At 39.6% G+C, this 15,655-nt stretch overlaps 1 pseudogene; it reads left to right on the top strand.

Annotated features, from left to right (window-relative positions):
* The first annotated feature begins 9,835 nt into the window (after positions 1–9,835).
* LOC129690453 (peroxiredoxin-1-like) lies at positions 9,836–10,421 on the top strand (annotated as a pseudogene).
* Positions 10,422–15,655: the final 5,234 nt, after the last annotated feature.

Genomic DNA, 15,655 nt, shown 5'->3' with positions numbered 1-15,655 from the left:
CCAGTTTCCAAAGCTTAATAAGAATTATGTGTTGCAGTTCCCCACAGTTCTTTTCCATGATCTTGGCAGATGGCTTTTATGACTGGCACCATAGTTTGTCTATAAAGTCACACAACTTTCTCAGACACCCTGGCTGAGTATGAACAAATATTGCAATGCCAGTTTAATAAAAGGGGATAAAGAAAAACAAAACACAGAGACTAGACACAGATAGGTTTACAGACAGCCTCCATCCTCTGGAACCAGAAGCCTCAGCCAGTGACAGACTTAGCTTGCCAGCTTACTTGCCTTCTCCACCCTTAGTTAGGCCTGCTGTTCCTCCAGACATCACAGCCAACTTCAGTTTGGCACTCTGGGTGGGGTGGCGATGTTTTCAACAGTTCCAGTCTCCTTCCTCTGTGTGTTCCACAGCTCTAGCTGTATTGTGCTGCACCGGCATTTCTCTGGGTTAACACATGCTCCACTATTTTATCCCGAGTGGTGATATCTTCCCCATTTGTTCTTGGAACTGCCTGGGTGTGATCGTGGAGCTAAGGAGTAGGGCAATGGGGATGTGCCTGTGTTAGGAAGGCTTCATGCTCATCAGTGGGATTAGTGACCTCTGAGAGAGGTTGAATAGGTTGTCCACCATGGGAGGCTGCAGGAGTAACATGCCTCTTGGAGGGGAGAGACACCCCATCAGCTGTACTTTCTTCCCAGCACCCAGAACTCCGAGGATTGTTTTTCCCATTTCTCATGGGCCAACATCCAAGTGCTTTGATACTGCAGTGTAGACATGCTAAGGCAAGACTGTTTTCTAAATCTAAAGTGTGTTCTTCAACAGAGATGTTCACTTTGATGGTTGGATCTAGGTCCTGCCTGGGGAGTAACCTCTCAGTCACTAAGGCACAGATCACCACCAGAAGTTCATGACCTGCTGCCTCCTCTGGCCCATCCATAGGGTTCACTTTTCTCAGCTCTTTCCCAGTTTAGGACTGTGTCCCCCAAACAAAGAAGTCTCTCAGCTCATTTGCAGAGCCCAGATAATTTGCGTAAACCACAAACTGATCAAAAGTAAGAGTGTATTTTGATTCAAATTCCTAAAACTCTTTATATTCTAAATAGTGGTAACGTGACACTTATAAACATCTTGTACGTTGTAAGAGTTGTAAATAGTTTATTCTTGCATTCTATTTACAGTTGTTGACTGTAACTTTCTTTACTCAAAAATTCAGAGAGTTTCTGCGACCATCACGATCCCATGCTTTGCTTACGGTGCAGCCTGTCCCTCTGTAAAATTATTTTAGCAGAGGAAGCACTCAGGAAATTGAGCATTGAGACTGGAAGAAGACTAGGAGCCTCATTCTGCCTAGGCAATCACACTATTTGTACTATGTGATGTCAAGACTGTTTAATTAATTTTCCTAAAGCTAATGAAAATCAGGGAGGTGAGTCTGTAGAAATGATGAATATTTAGGTTTCCACCGGTTTAACCTAACATATTTCTACCTAATGTCCAAACTCCCTAAGAAACATGACTTTTGCTCCATGGAAACTATGTGATTCTTCAGCTGTGCTATGATATTTACTTTACCATCAGAACGTGTAATTTTTTTTGACTAATGCTACAAACCTATCTTTCTTTAAAACAACTCTTTCAATTATCTAGCTAATGAAAGCAGCCAACAAAGTTTAAAACCAAAACCAAGGAAAAATAAACACAATCCATGAAAGTCTCACCCAAATCAAACAACCATCGTGATGTAAATGTGTGAGGACAAGTCAGGGAACAAAGAAGTGGTGAAGTGCCTTAGAAATTTCTCCCTGTGAAAGTGGAAGAGAGAAACTGGAAGCAGACCCGCTGATGACATTATCTGCTCCTTCACATCTTTGTTCAGGAAAGTCCTAACCATGGGGACACAAAGAAGACAACCTAAAAGATGGTGAAAGAAAATGGCTATGATGGGAGCCACAGTTGCAGGTGGTGCATTTTTACAGTTTGTCACATATTAACTGATCGAACCACAAATCCCTACATAGTTATCCTGAATGTTTTTATGCAAAGCTGGGTGAAATATGCGCCACCTTTGGAGCTGACGCATGAAGAAAGACAGAGACTGTATGTTTGAACTGGAAATGGTCTGGTGGATGGAGGTAGAGCAGCATGCCTGTATGCATCTCTGATGATGTCATAGACCTGAGCTAGATTGTCACCAAGGAAGCAAAGCGGAATCTACATAGTTTGAGAATGTGTAGAAAGCCAGAGAACTGGCCCAGAGTCTGGGCTGCCTGTGTTAACGTTAGAACTTGGCCACAGGGGTGTGTCCTCAAACATGCCCCACCCACTGTCATGTTCTAACTCCTGCCAACTCTGAATGTCAACTTATTGAAATTGGAGTGTTTCTAATTAACACCGTATTAGTAGTTAAGAAGTCAGTCTGGGCTGGCAAGAAATGTGTCTTAGAGAGAATTCAATACCCTAACAAAAAGCCTGAGGCTGGGTAAATTAGAAAGAGCAGAGATGGATCACTCACTGTCCTGAGGTTTTGGAAGTCTCCCATCAAGGTATTGGTAATGGCATGGGCTGGGGATTCTTACATCTGGCTCCTTCTTTGTGTCCTTATATGAAACAAACCTCTCGATCAAAGCAGGAAACTTAAGGGTGAGAGCTTTAAGTTCAAAGTCCAATTATCTCTTTAAGACTGCACCTCTTAATGTTATCACACTGGGGATTAAGTTATCACATTATGTAGATAACACCAATTTTCAGCCTACAGCAGGTTCTTTATCTAATGTCAGTGGAAACCTAGTGGAAAGAAAGTAAAGTTTGGAAATAAGGTAGTACCCAAGGAGAGTATAGCCAAGTGGTGCACACACATTCATGAAGGCAACAGTCTTCCATGTAAAATCACAATAAATCATAAAAAAGACAGTGAGTTTTGGAGTCTCAAAGCTTGACTTTCTCCAGAGAGGAGGCACGGGGTTGCCAGAATTTTGGGGGGAGGAGTTGGATCACTCTACTCTCTTCCTCTCATACCACTTGCTGACTTAAGAGTCCTGGGAAATATTTTTTATGAAATTGGATCTCAGGTTGGAGGCATTTGCCTGATGGTTGTCCATCTCATAAACCCCACTTTGTTATGTAAAAATAAATACCAGGTTGGAGGAAAAATAAGATTTCATATACTTAACAATAATTTGAGCCATAGCTTTTAAATCCTACCACCAATGTTAGAGTTCAATATTTTATTTCCTTTTATTTGCTTATAGTATTGCAAGGAGATTTATATTTAAAAATAAACTCAACACATAATACAACAAATAAGCCAGTCATCCCCAGCAATATAAATGGCAGAAGCAGGCACACAAACCAGCCCAGCTTACCTCATCACACTGACAGCTCCTTTCCTAGCTCTGCCTACTAACTTTTGTTGATGATCACAGAGCTGAATTTTCTAAATGTCTAACTATATATCTCTTTTCAGAGGAATGATATTATGGGGAGGACATTTAGCTTTAAAGCTCCCAAGTTAACCTAGAAAATTCAGAAGATGATGGACAGATCCTCAAATGCCAAGTAAAAGGTTCAGGGATCAGAGGGTGGAAGAAGCTGTCCCAGCAAATCCTGTTCCCAACCAATGGCAGAAGTCCTCCCCTCATTATTATTCTCTGCTGCTCAGTGAGGAGAACCTGACCATGTTCTTAGATCATGTGGAATCTGAATATCACTGTAAGTACTATTAATTGACAAGTCCGTTGGATCTAAATCCATAATGGACTCAGAGCTCTGAGCATATCTATGAGGGATATTGGAGCTTGGTTGAGATGGGAAGCCCGCCATTAATTTGAGCAATGCCATTCTCTAGATTGGAGTCCCAGCTGAGGAAAAAACAAGACAGCGAGTTGAGCGCTAGTTATCTGTCTCTCCCTTTGATCACTCAGAGGCAACGTGACCAGGTACCTTACACGCCTGTCACCACGTCTTTCCTGCCAGGAAGGACTGTACCCTCAAGCATCAGACAAATCCTCGCTTAAGTTGCTTTTGTCAGGTCTTTTGTCTCAGTGATAAAAATAAGTGATCCTTGAGCAGGTAAGGCCACGCTATGCATTCTGCTAACAGGAGCAATTAGAATACACTGAAGTAGCTGCTCAGGGAAGCACAGTGTTCCTGTGTTCCGTTGGCCATCCTGGGAAGAACACCAGGGTGTCAGGGCTACCACCCTGGAAAGGTGCACAGCATCTTCACTGCCAGAAAACCCACAAACTCAGAACACCCAAGGGAAGAACTGGACTGGTTGGAAGCTAGCATGTGCAGTGAGCATCCTTCCAAGGGGAGACCTCTGTGTTAAGCCGTGGATTCAGTGATGAGGAGTAAACAGGTCTGTCTGGTACTTTGAGGTGAGACATAAGACACTGAATGAGCTTCATTCACAGATATCTCTGGGGAGATAACCAGAGGAGGATGCTGTAAGATCACCTTCGCCCAGCGCACAGGGGTGGGGGTGTTCCTTCCCAGAAAGGAACACTTTCTTATTTCTTGTGAGAGTGTCCGAGGAACATGGCCTTCCTGTTTATGAGCCTCATCACTGCCATGGCCCTGGGAAGGGCCTATTCTTCATCTTAGCCCTTGCTGTCCTCACAGGGAGGCCCATTGGGGCGAGACTCGAGAAATTCATTTTTCTCTTTCAAAAGGTTCCACGCATACAAGTGGGCCTGGAGAGAACCACAGTGAACATTACCAACTGTCTGGAATATTCTGCTTCTTATCTTTTTGATTGCCTATTAATACTGCCTATTTCATAAAGCTGTCTGCTTTGTTGTCATGCCAAGAGTTTTAGTTTTATATCTTAGTTTTGTATCATCTTATAAATAAACTTTCATTTTGGTTCATTTGTTTTCTTTTACTTGGCCTTATTACACATAATTTAGCACTTTAATTTTCCCCTGTAGTTTCAAGAAAGACAGAAAAAAAAAAAAAACCAATGCTGTGACTTCTTTAGATGCTTAATAGAAATCCTTTAATTTATTATCCCTAATTTCTTATCCCTTATGTTTAGTCCCTGGCCTTCTGAGGAAGTAGGAAATGAATGGCTTATTTAAAAAAAAATTAATATTTTCCTATTCACTGTTTGTGTATTTACTTTTGCTTCATTGTTTCTTCCATTACTTACAACTGAACCCACTTTGAGAAATATGCTTTTAAAATATCAATTTTATGTTTAATTTTCTTAACATCTCTGATCATGATGAATAAAACATTTTCTTATTGTTCACAGATGTTAAACTCAGATTTCTTTATTTGCATCTTGTTACACAATGTCTTTTGAGAAAAAATATTAGTGCTAAAAGGAAAGTGAGAAAAATTTTTTCCATTTTGAACAGTTTTTTCTTATGAAATAAAGTGTTTTGAATAATCCTAATTGCCATGAATCACTTTAGTTAACATCTTCCATAACTTCTAATGCCTAATTCAGCAACTTAACACTAAATATCATCTTTAAACATTTAAGTCACATGATGGTGAGTCCGCATACTTCTTGCTGGGAAACTTTTTTGAAATGCGATTCTGAAGGATGTGAAGTCTGAAGTATTGTGTAGGCAGAAGGCTGTTTTCCATCCATTCATCCACATATTCATTAACCCTTCAGGGTGAACATCCATCTAGGCATCAAACCCAGCCACCATCCATTCATCCAACAAACTCACTCATCCATCCGTTATCCATTCATCTACCCATGCATACATACATACTTCCCAATATCTGTAGACCAAACATGTAGTTGATGATGTAGTAATAGATCTTAGAGATCCAAGACAGAGCCACTGAGGTTCAAGACTTAACAAAACTCAGTTCTAATGACCTATTAGAGGCCTGCTCTGAGAGTTCATTTCCCCAGTAAAAATTGTGATAATCAAGAAAACAAATGATAATAGATTATTGTTAGATGTGGGTAAATATGGACCATGTCCTCTTCTTGTTAGGGTATGAACAGTTCAACCACTATGGAAATCAGTATGGAGTTTCTATCCCCCCCCAAAAAAAAATAAATAAAACTATCATATGATACAGCTATTCTCTGCCTGATACACATACCTAAAGAGTTCTGTATCCTCCCATATGGACCCTTGCACAACCATGTTTAATTGCTATACTATTCATAATAACAAGGAAATAGAACCAGATGATGTTAACAGACAGATAAATGGGTACAAATGCGTTATATGCACAAAGAATATTTTCCTCATTTACAGAGAGAAGTTATGAAATTTTCAGAAAAATGGAGTGTCCTTGTATTATATTGAGATGACCCAGTATGAGAAACACAAAACTCACATGTTCTTTCTCATATACAGATGGTAAATTTTAATGTTTGGATATGTGCAAATAAGTGGCTAAGATTGAGTATACATTGAATTTAGATAAAAGATCATAAGTGTAGGAAAGAGGAGTTAAGAAAGTGGGGCATTGTTTATGATTTAAAGCAGAAATAAGATTACTGAGGTAGGGGATGAATATTTGAAAGAAGAAAAAAACATAGAAACTGTCTTAAATATGATACCTAATTCTTTGTAACCTGAAAAAATATGTCATACATAAATAAAATTTATTTTGTTGAAAGATATTTCCTTATAAAAATAATCTAACAACAAAAATAACATTTTAATTAAGACATTTAATGATATTTAAATAATATTTCATGAAACATTCATGAAAGCATATTTATAAAGTTGTATGGTTCAGCCACGCTGATAAGAGGGACATCTCCTAAGAAACCGAGGTGGGGCTGTGGAAAAGAAATGAGAGTTCTTGACAACAAATGTAGGAAGAAAGGCCTATACAGAAAGAAAGATAAAAAAAAATGCCGAAGAAAGGAGGACCCCCCTCATAAACATCTTATTGAATACATGAGATCACAGCTCAGTGTAAGATCAACTTGACAAAAAGAACTTCTACTTTCCTCCTTCACAGGCATTAAGTAGATATCAAAATGCTGAAATCACTCAGGGAAATAAATACTTCCACAATTGAACAGAATTTTCTATGGATTTAAAGAAATTCTTGCCCTGGGATATAGACAAGACCAACGTCACTAATTCCTTCTGAAAATTACTATGTATCCATCTCTCTGGATAAATGCTACCTCACATATGACACACATTGGTTGGGAGATTGTTTGGGAAGCAGTCACTTCTCAAACAATAGTTTACTTACCACAACTCACTTCCATTGGTATAATGTTCTTGTGGAATGTATAAAATTTACCCTTGTTCATTCAAATGCTTATTTCTTTACCCCTCTATCTGGTTTCAATCTGGACATTGCATTGTGATGTTTATTCTAAGCATCACCTGTCTCATGTTTGTGTAAACATGCCACCATTTGTTCTCCGTATTGTCAATAAAACAACCAGCCAATGCTGTGCAATGGAGAGAATAGGGTGGGACATCCTGGTCCAGAGGGGAGCAGAAAGAAGTGCGTGGGAGGTTGGAGAGGAGAGATCTGGGAGGAGAGGACTTGGAATCAGGAGGAGAGATGAACCAGACCTAAGATCTGACTAAAAGCAAGTATAATGTGGAAAATCTGGATGGGGGGAAGCTATGCAGGCTTGGAGGTTTAGGATGGAGTAATCATTGTCCAGCATTGTGCCCTAGGCCAATTAAATAAATCCTAGTCTCTGTGTGGTGATTTGGGTATACATATGATGGTTTAGGAATAACTGCTGTTTGACTAAAAGATAAATCAATATTAAATATTAATAACCCACAACACACTTCTAATCAGTTTTTGCAAATACTAAACTGATGTTATGTTATAAAATGTGCCCATTTTAAATAATTTTCCTTACTTTAAAGATTCAGATTTCAATTCGTGACAAACTTTCTTCCCTGGTATTCTTCAACTATTAAACTAGCTATAAAGTTATTTGGTTAGAAAATCTAACTGAGTTGGGACACACTATTTCTATTAGAACTGAATTGGATTAGCTGACATTCTACTGAATGCATTTTGGTCTGAGTTTTTAAGAAGTGTTGTTCTGTAGTATTTGTTTGTTTTGTTGGTAATATTTTGCATGGAGTTTGTGTATAACTAGGTAGGTTTATTATACTACCAAGGGAAGTGTCAGGGATGCATGCTACTCTCCTTATTGATACTTAAATTTGGTGGAAGAAATTAGCTCACACAAAAATTCATTTTGTAAATGGACATTTTCAAACACAAGTAATATCAACTAGATTTGGTTAAAAAAAACAAAGCTCAAATTTCAGAACTTTTAACTTTATATTTGTGACATTCTATCTAAGCGGGCTCATTAACATTGCTCAGAGAGAATGAATGGCTACTTATAGATCATCTCTGAGTACAAGTCTGGGGAAACACTAGGGACTTTTCGTGACTTCTGAAATACAAGAAGACAGAGCCCTCACAGCAGCAGGGCAGGAGACATTCTGAATGGCCTTTATTTTATATAAAACTCAAAGTCTTAATTTGGCTGATTGAGCACAAGCACTAAGGTTCTTTTAATGGTGTTGATCACTTAATTTTAGATCCTGGCATCACAAATCATTTTACGTTTCTGAGTTTAGTTATGCCTTTTGGGTTAACAGTGGGAAGTATCTTCTATATGGAGCCTAATGTAGGACAAAGCACATCTTCATTTCAGTGTTTAATTCTCTTTTTGATTTATTGTTATTATTATGTATTTTACACTTTATTCACTTTGTATCCCAGTTGTAGTCCTCTCCCTCATCTCCTTGAGGTTCTACCCTGCCTCCCTCTTCCTTCTCTATCCCTCTCCCATAGTCCGCTGTGAGAAGTTCTCCTCCCCTACTGTTTGACCCTAGCTTGTCATGTCCCAAAAGAATACTAGTTCTTTAATAAAAACAGATTGTTCAAGGCAAAGCATCGATAGGTATATGTGCGCGTGCACGCGCGCGCGCACACACACACACACATACACACACACACTGTAGTGATATGTATGTGTGAGCTTTCCTTTCTGTCTTTGTTCTGTCAGACAGAATAGATGGATATTAAGAAATGTGATATTAGTTAAAACTCAACATTCAGGTCTAGAATGAGAAAAACATACAAACATACTAAGTGAAGTGGACTAAAATAGTAAATCATGTCTGAACTTAAATGTATGTAAACCCAAAGTGCTGGCTCATCATTTTTAACTATGGTCATATCTCAACATCTGTGGTTACTGAAAAGGAATGCTTGGGATTGCTCCTAATTTTAAAGCATGTATAGTCCTCGTGACCTAAAGTACAACAAAGGTCACTTAAAATCCCACTGAGCAGAAATCAGAAAAGAATACTGTTTTCTGCCTATCACTTTGTATTTTTATTAAAATGTGCTTATTATAACTTGAAGAAATACAAATAGAAGTAGAAGAAGAGATACAAAAGGCTCTGACAACCATCTCAGGAAGGTGGAAATAGCTCTTTTATCAAAGGGAACATAATAAAAGTATGTTACTGGCTATCAAGGAGTTTCAACATCATAAAAAAAACTTTCCCTACCATGTTGGAAGCTGCTGTAGAAAGCAGCCACCATCCCAGGGAACTAGAGTATAAGGACAGGACAGCTAGGATTTTGCAATTTGGAAAACGGACTTGATTCTCCAGAGCTGAATAGCGTGCTGCAGGCTGACAGTGGGAGAGGGGCAGGACAAGGACAGGTTCTTGCTAGTATCATAAGTACATTACAAATACAATTGTTGGGAACACTCCAAAGCCTTGCAACTGCAAAAAGCCACCATTAGTGAGTGGAGAAGGGGGATGGTGTATCAGTGGGGGAGGATGTAGCAGAGTAGTGCAGACCAGTTTGCTCGATTTTGCTGATGACAAGATGTCTTCAGGAAATGTAAAAAGTGGACATTCTGCCCCCAACTTTGAAGCCACTTATGCCAAATGGACAATTCAAAGATATCAGCCTAAGTGAATACAGAGGAAAATATGTTGTGTTCTTCTTTTACCCTCCTGATTTTACTTTTGTTTGCCCCATGGAGATCATTGCTTTCAGTGATAAAGCAGAAGAACTTAAGAAACTCAATTGCCAAGTGATTGGAGCTTCTGTGGATTCTCACTTCTTTCATCTGGTATGGGTAATACACCCAAGAAACGAGGAACATTAGTACCCATGAACATTCCCTTGGTATCAAATCCCAAGCCTAGCATTGCTCAGGATTATGGAGTCTTGAAGGCTATGAAGTATCTCTGTCAGGGGCCTCTCTATTATTGATGATAAAGCTATCTTTGGCCAGGCCACTATAAACGATTTTCCCATTGGCCAATCTGTGGATGAGATTCTGATACCAGTACAGGCCTTTCAGTTCACTGACAAACATGGTGAAGTGTGTCCAACTGGCTGGAAACTTGGCCGTGATACTGTCAAGCCTTATGTCCAAAAGAGCAAGGAATATTTCTCTGAGTAGAAGCGAGCACTGAACCATTTTTCTGCCAGGAAGCATTGAGAAGCCAGAAGAGTCTCCTCTACTCATGTTTAAACACAAATGTAGTTTGATTCAAGATATGAATTTCCTACAGGGTTGGAGTTGGTTAGCCTTTCTTCCGCTATTGGGGATGTCCTAAAGTCTGTTGTAGACAGACCATCTGATGTGCCAGTCACAGAAATCAGCTTGTTATTCTTTCTTTGTGTTTGTGTGTCTATTAAACATGAACTCTGAGAACTTGGTGATTCATTTTAAGGCAACAACAACAACAACAAAAGGCTCCAACTGACAGTAGGCATTGGTGCAGAATCCCTAATACTAGAAAGCATGCTATGAAAACCTACTTAGAAGTTGACATTACTAGATGTCTTGATTAGGAGTGCTGTGTTAAGGTATCTAGTGGTCTGCACAGATGTTACAGATAACTGACATGTTAAAATAACAGGAGCAGAGAAATGGTTCCAAAACAGCAGAAAGCTTGTCACTATGCAGAACACAAAGACACTGGGATCCTGGTGTTTACTAGGTAGGCCGGGAAAGCAAAGAAGTAGAAGTCAAGAAACAAAGAACACTCAGTAATTTGGAGATGCAGAAGAAAATGGTGACTAATTATAAAAGCGCTGTAAGGAAAAAAAATGAAATGTTGAGGTAAAAGCAATTTTTTTAAAAGAGGTAGGAACTATTTATTTAATAATTAAAGTCATATATATTTCATCAGTCTTTCCTAAATTCATATGAGAAGAAATTGTACCATACAAGAGACAACAGATTAAACAGAACAGATAATGACAAACTGAGAATTAAATATTTTTGGAACAAAAAATAATTGACACAAAGCACAACCCTTGTAGATAATGTGAGTATCCTCTGTGGAGGGGCCTATCAGGAGCATACTGGAATCTTTTATGATGAGATTTCTCCCTCAATAACCAGATCCCTAAACTGAGTACCTAGACCACAGTCAGCTTTTGTTGGAATACCACCATCAATACTCTGAAACCTTCCAGGGCTTCATCTTTGCACCCGCAGGAGCTGGGAAATGAGGCTGAAACAGTGGGCTGTGCTGGGGCTCAGCTTCAACAGTTCAGACCATGCTCCATCCTGGGGCATTTCAGTACTAACTGTGGTTAAATCTCTTGCTGTTCATCTTGGCATTCATTATAGACAAGATGAATAAAGGTATTAAAGGCTAGGACTTTTTATCTCCCCAAAGAAATTTTAAATGGATTTGGTAGAAAAACACACTAAATATAATGCTTGCTAATGTGCCTATAAAGCTATGACTGGGATCCGACCCCATGCTGAAATTAAGCAATTGTATTTGCTGGCTAACCTCATTTTAAATGGTAGGGTTTTTTCCCCCCCTTTTCTTTCCTAAGGGAGGCATATATGAAATGTAATCATCTTTTCATTATGAGGTTGCTGGCTTTATGTCTCATGAATGCTAGAGCCCTTTTAGCTGAGAGCAGACTGAAATGTGTGTGACATCTTCCCCTCTCATCCCAGCCTCCTCATAGTGAGGGAAATAAAGGTTCCAGCTGAAAGGGAGTTCTGCTCCGAGTAGCAATTTAAATAGCAGAGGTTTATTAGTTCCTTTATTGCTACCATGTTTGGCTCGGGGATACTCTTTGGAGATTTCGCCTTCAGGGACATTTTGTTTTCTACTCCCTGCCTCTTGTGCTTCTCCCAAATCTCTGGAAGATTTTTTTTTTTTTTTTACAGCATTATCACATACCTGGCTCTGTCTTTTCTTGTTTTTCACTGTTAATACAACAGTTAAGTGCAAAGGCTGTGGGCTTTCACAACCTTTGTTTTGTGTGTGTGTGTGTGTGTGTGTGTGTGTGTGCGTGTGTGCGTGTGTGAGGAGTGTGCGCATGTCTGTGCAGATGAGTGTGGGGCACAGAGGACTGTGCTGCTGTGGTTCTTAGGTTCTGCCTATCTCTTTTCTCTTTTGTGAGAAGCAGACTAAGCTAGCTGGCCAGCATCCCTCGAGGGTCTGCCCGACGCTATAAGCGAGTTGGCCACACACTGGTCCTGTTTACTCATACCTTACTGTCTTCTTCTGGGGTCTGTGTGGCTTGCCCTGATTAGAAATACTCAGCTACAAAGTCCCTGGTGCTGGGACTCAAAGAGAGAGCACCACCACAGCTGGCCTCTCATGGGCTTCTGGGATTGAACTCAGACTTATGATTTGAAGGTAAGCAGTTCTCCACCTGGACTGTCACCAGTCAAAATGTTTGGCTTTCCAGGCAGTAGCAATCTGAGTAGACACTGAAGGAGAAACAACTGTAGACATGAATTGTATGTGGAGATGGATCATTCGTTTTAAAGACAATATTGCAAACAGCATTTTCAGTAGAGCATGAGTTTTTTTTAAATGAAATATCCCATTTTATGTTATTTATCAAAAATTAAAAAACAAACACAAGCTAACTAGAATGTTTCTTAGAGAAAGGCAGCTTGTCCCTTTAGAGACTCCTTGGAAAATCTGTTGAGTACCTGGAAAGACTGATAATCTTAGTTAGATGAGCACCTTTTGAAGACCATGAGCATGTGAGAAATATCACAATCAACTTTTTAGTCAGATAAACTAAGCAATGTATTTAGTTTTGTTTTTGGTTTTGCTTTTTGAGACATGGTTTCTCTGTGTAGCCCTGATTGTCCCGGAACTTGCTCTGTAGACCAGGTTGGCCTTGAACTCAGATCTGCCTGCCTCTGACTCCAGGGTGCTGGGATCAAAGCGACATGCCACCACTGCTTGGCTAACTAACTAAATTTTACAACGAAAAATTGAGCCCAGATACAGACTGCCTGCGTAAACAAGTTGACCAGTGTGTGGTCAACTCGCTTCTTGAAAGGGAACAGTAAGGGTGGCAGCTAGACTCTTTTGAGTGGCAGAGGAAACCATAAAGAAGAAAAACCTGAATATTTTTTAGGTTTAATCTTTGTATGTGTATGAGTGCTTACCTCCAGGCATATTGTGTGCTAGCCATGCCCTTGGAAGAAAAAACAACCTTGGCTTCCCTGGACCTCAAGTTACGGGTGGTAGCAAGTTACCATGCCAGGGCTGAGACACCATGTCCTCTGCAGGAGCAGTAAGTGCTTATAAACCCAGGACCATCTCTCCAGCCACCATAGGAGAGCAGTGTAAGAGTTGACCAGCATAGGGTGGTGATCTTTAGACCTTCCTCCGTTCCGTAGTGGTATGTAGTTCAGTGTCATGGTGGTTCTAAACTTTTCTTCTCTCTGCCTCCTCCCTACCTCCCTTCCCCTCCTCTCTTTCTCTGTTTGGTGACACAGTCAGTGAAAAAAAAATTCTCCTTTTTGTTCATATCATTGAGAGTTGAAATCTCGGACCTCACATATTGAGTTGTGTCAGGGTGTCAGTGTTTGTGAGATCCAAAATAAATTTCAATCATGCCTTACTTCTTTTGTGGGTAGAGTCCATTTTACCTTACAGCTCTGTCCCTAAATATTATAAAGTTTAATATCACCCTCAGTGTCAGGAGACTAAACAAAACTGTCATTAATAAGACTTGAGTAAGCTGAAAGTTAAACCAGTATTTCCACCGGAAACAAAGTCTGATCTAGTTGAAAGTCCACAAATAGTGCAGACTATCCTCTGGGAGGCTCCAGCCAGAAGTAGATCGAGACAGATGCAGCCAAGCATGGGGCAGAGCTCTGCGCGTCCTATGGAGATGTTGGGGAAAGGATGGAAGGACCTGGAGGGGACAGGAACCCTACAAGACCAACAGAGACAACTAACCCATACCCATGGGGGCTTACAGAGGCTGAGATATCAACTGAGGAGCATGCACAGTCTGGTCCAAGGTCCCCTAGATATATGTGGCCAATGGGCAGCTTGTTTTTCATGGAGGTCACCTGGTGAGTGTAGGGAGTGATGGCTGTTTCTGACATGCACTCTAGCCTGCTTTTGGATCACTTCCCCCTGGCAGGGTTGCCTTGTCTGGCCTCAGGGGATGAGGATATTGCTCAGTACTGATGTGACTTGATGTTCTGAGGAGGGCTGATATGAAGGGAGGGGGGATCCTCTTTTCTGGGGGGAAAGGGAAAAGGAAAAGGGAAGAAGGAATGAGAGGGATGGGGAAGAGGATTGGGAGGAGAAGATGATATAAAGTAAATAAACTGAAATAAAATTAAAATAAAAAGTTCTCAAATAGGATTTTTGATTTGTTTAAATGAATACTTTCATTTGAGAAGAGTTTTCAAGGCACTTGTAGTCATATAGTAATTAACATGTAATGTGTTTATTGTAACATGAATTTTTTAAATTATTATCTAAATGAAAGAGTAGTAATGAAAGATCCTAACTTTAATGAAGCATTTAAGAGATAAACAACATGAAGATTACAACACAAATAAACACTATTGAGACAAGGAGACCTGTTTGAATTCTTCCTCTGACTATATACACTGTTAAAGAGTAAGAGATCAACTGCTGTGAAGACAACACAATCAGAATATTTTTTCTTAAGCAAACGGTTTTTCATTATCCTTTTATCACAGAAAAGCTTTGTGTTTAACATGATTGCTGCCCTAGAGCTGTGTAACAGGAGAACAGGCTTTACTTAGTGAGACAGCGTTAAGCAGCAATGTGCATGTGCAACTCTTATGAGAATGCACCTTCTTCTCATTGTCAGATGTGATACATATTTTATCTTTGTTTGTAAAGATTCATCTGTTGTAAAAACAATTCAAGTAAATCTGCAAATTTGCTGTGTGACTCCATTTCACCAGTGTAATTAACGCAAGAAAAAGGAATCATAGGAGGAGAACTCAACCTAAAATTATGTTTTAGTTACACAATCCTCCCAAAATTCCCCCCAAAGCAAAAGACCTGTGTAAAATTAGCTACGGACCAAGCAGAAACCAGTATTCAGAGCACAGCTTTGGTGAATTCAGGATACAATTTGACTGACTTTGGAATGTCTTCCTGGGCCATCATTACAGCTGCACATATGAAACTCTTCTTTTTTATTCCAAATTAATTTATGCTTCAGGTCACAAAGCATCTTGATAGTTAGCTTTCTGGAAGTTAATGGTTCATGCTTGATCTTCTCTTTTCTTCCTTTCTTTCCTTAATGTAAAAAAAATGCTTGAATTCAACAGCATTGCTCAGATCTCTAGTCAATTGTTTGCCTTTGCAGCCAAGAGAATTATTTTTTTTTTGTCCTAATAATATTAAGTTCAGATTC

The sequence above is a fragment of the Psammomys obesus genome, unplaced genomic scaffold, assembly GCF_907164565.1.
Source record: "Psammomys obesus unplaced genomic scaffold, mPsaObe1.curated_primary_1811, whole genome shotgun sequence".
NCBI classification, from domain to species: Eukaryota; Metazoa; Chordata; class Mammalia; order Rodentia; family Muridae; genus Psammomys; species Psammomys obesus.
The sequence above is the reverse complement of the archived record's forward strand: the minus strand, read 5'-3'. Positions and strand labels throughout refer to the sequence as shown.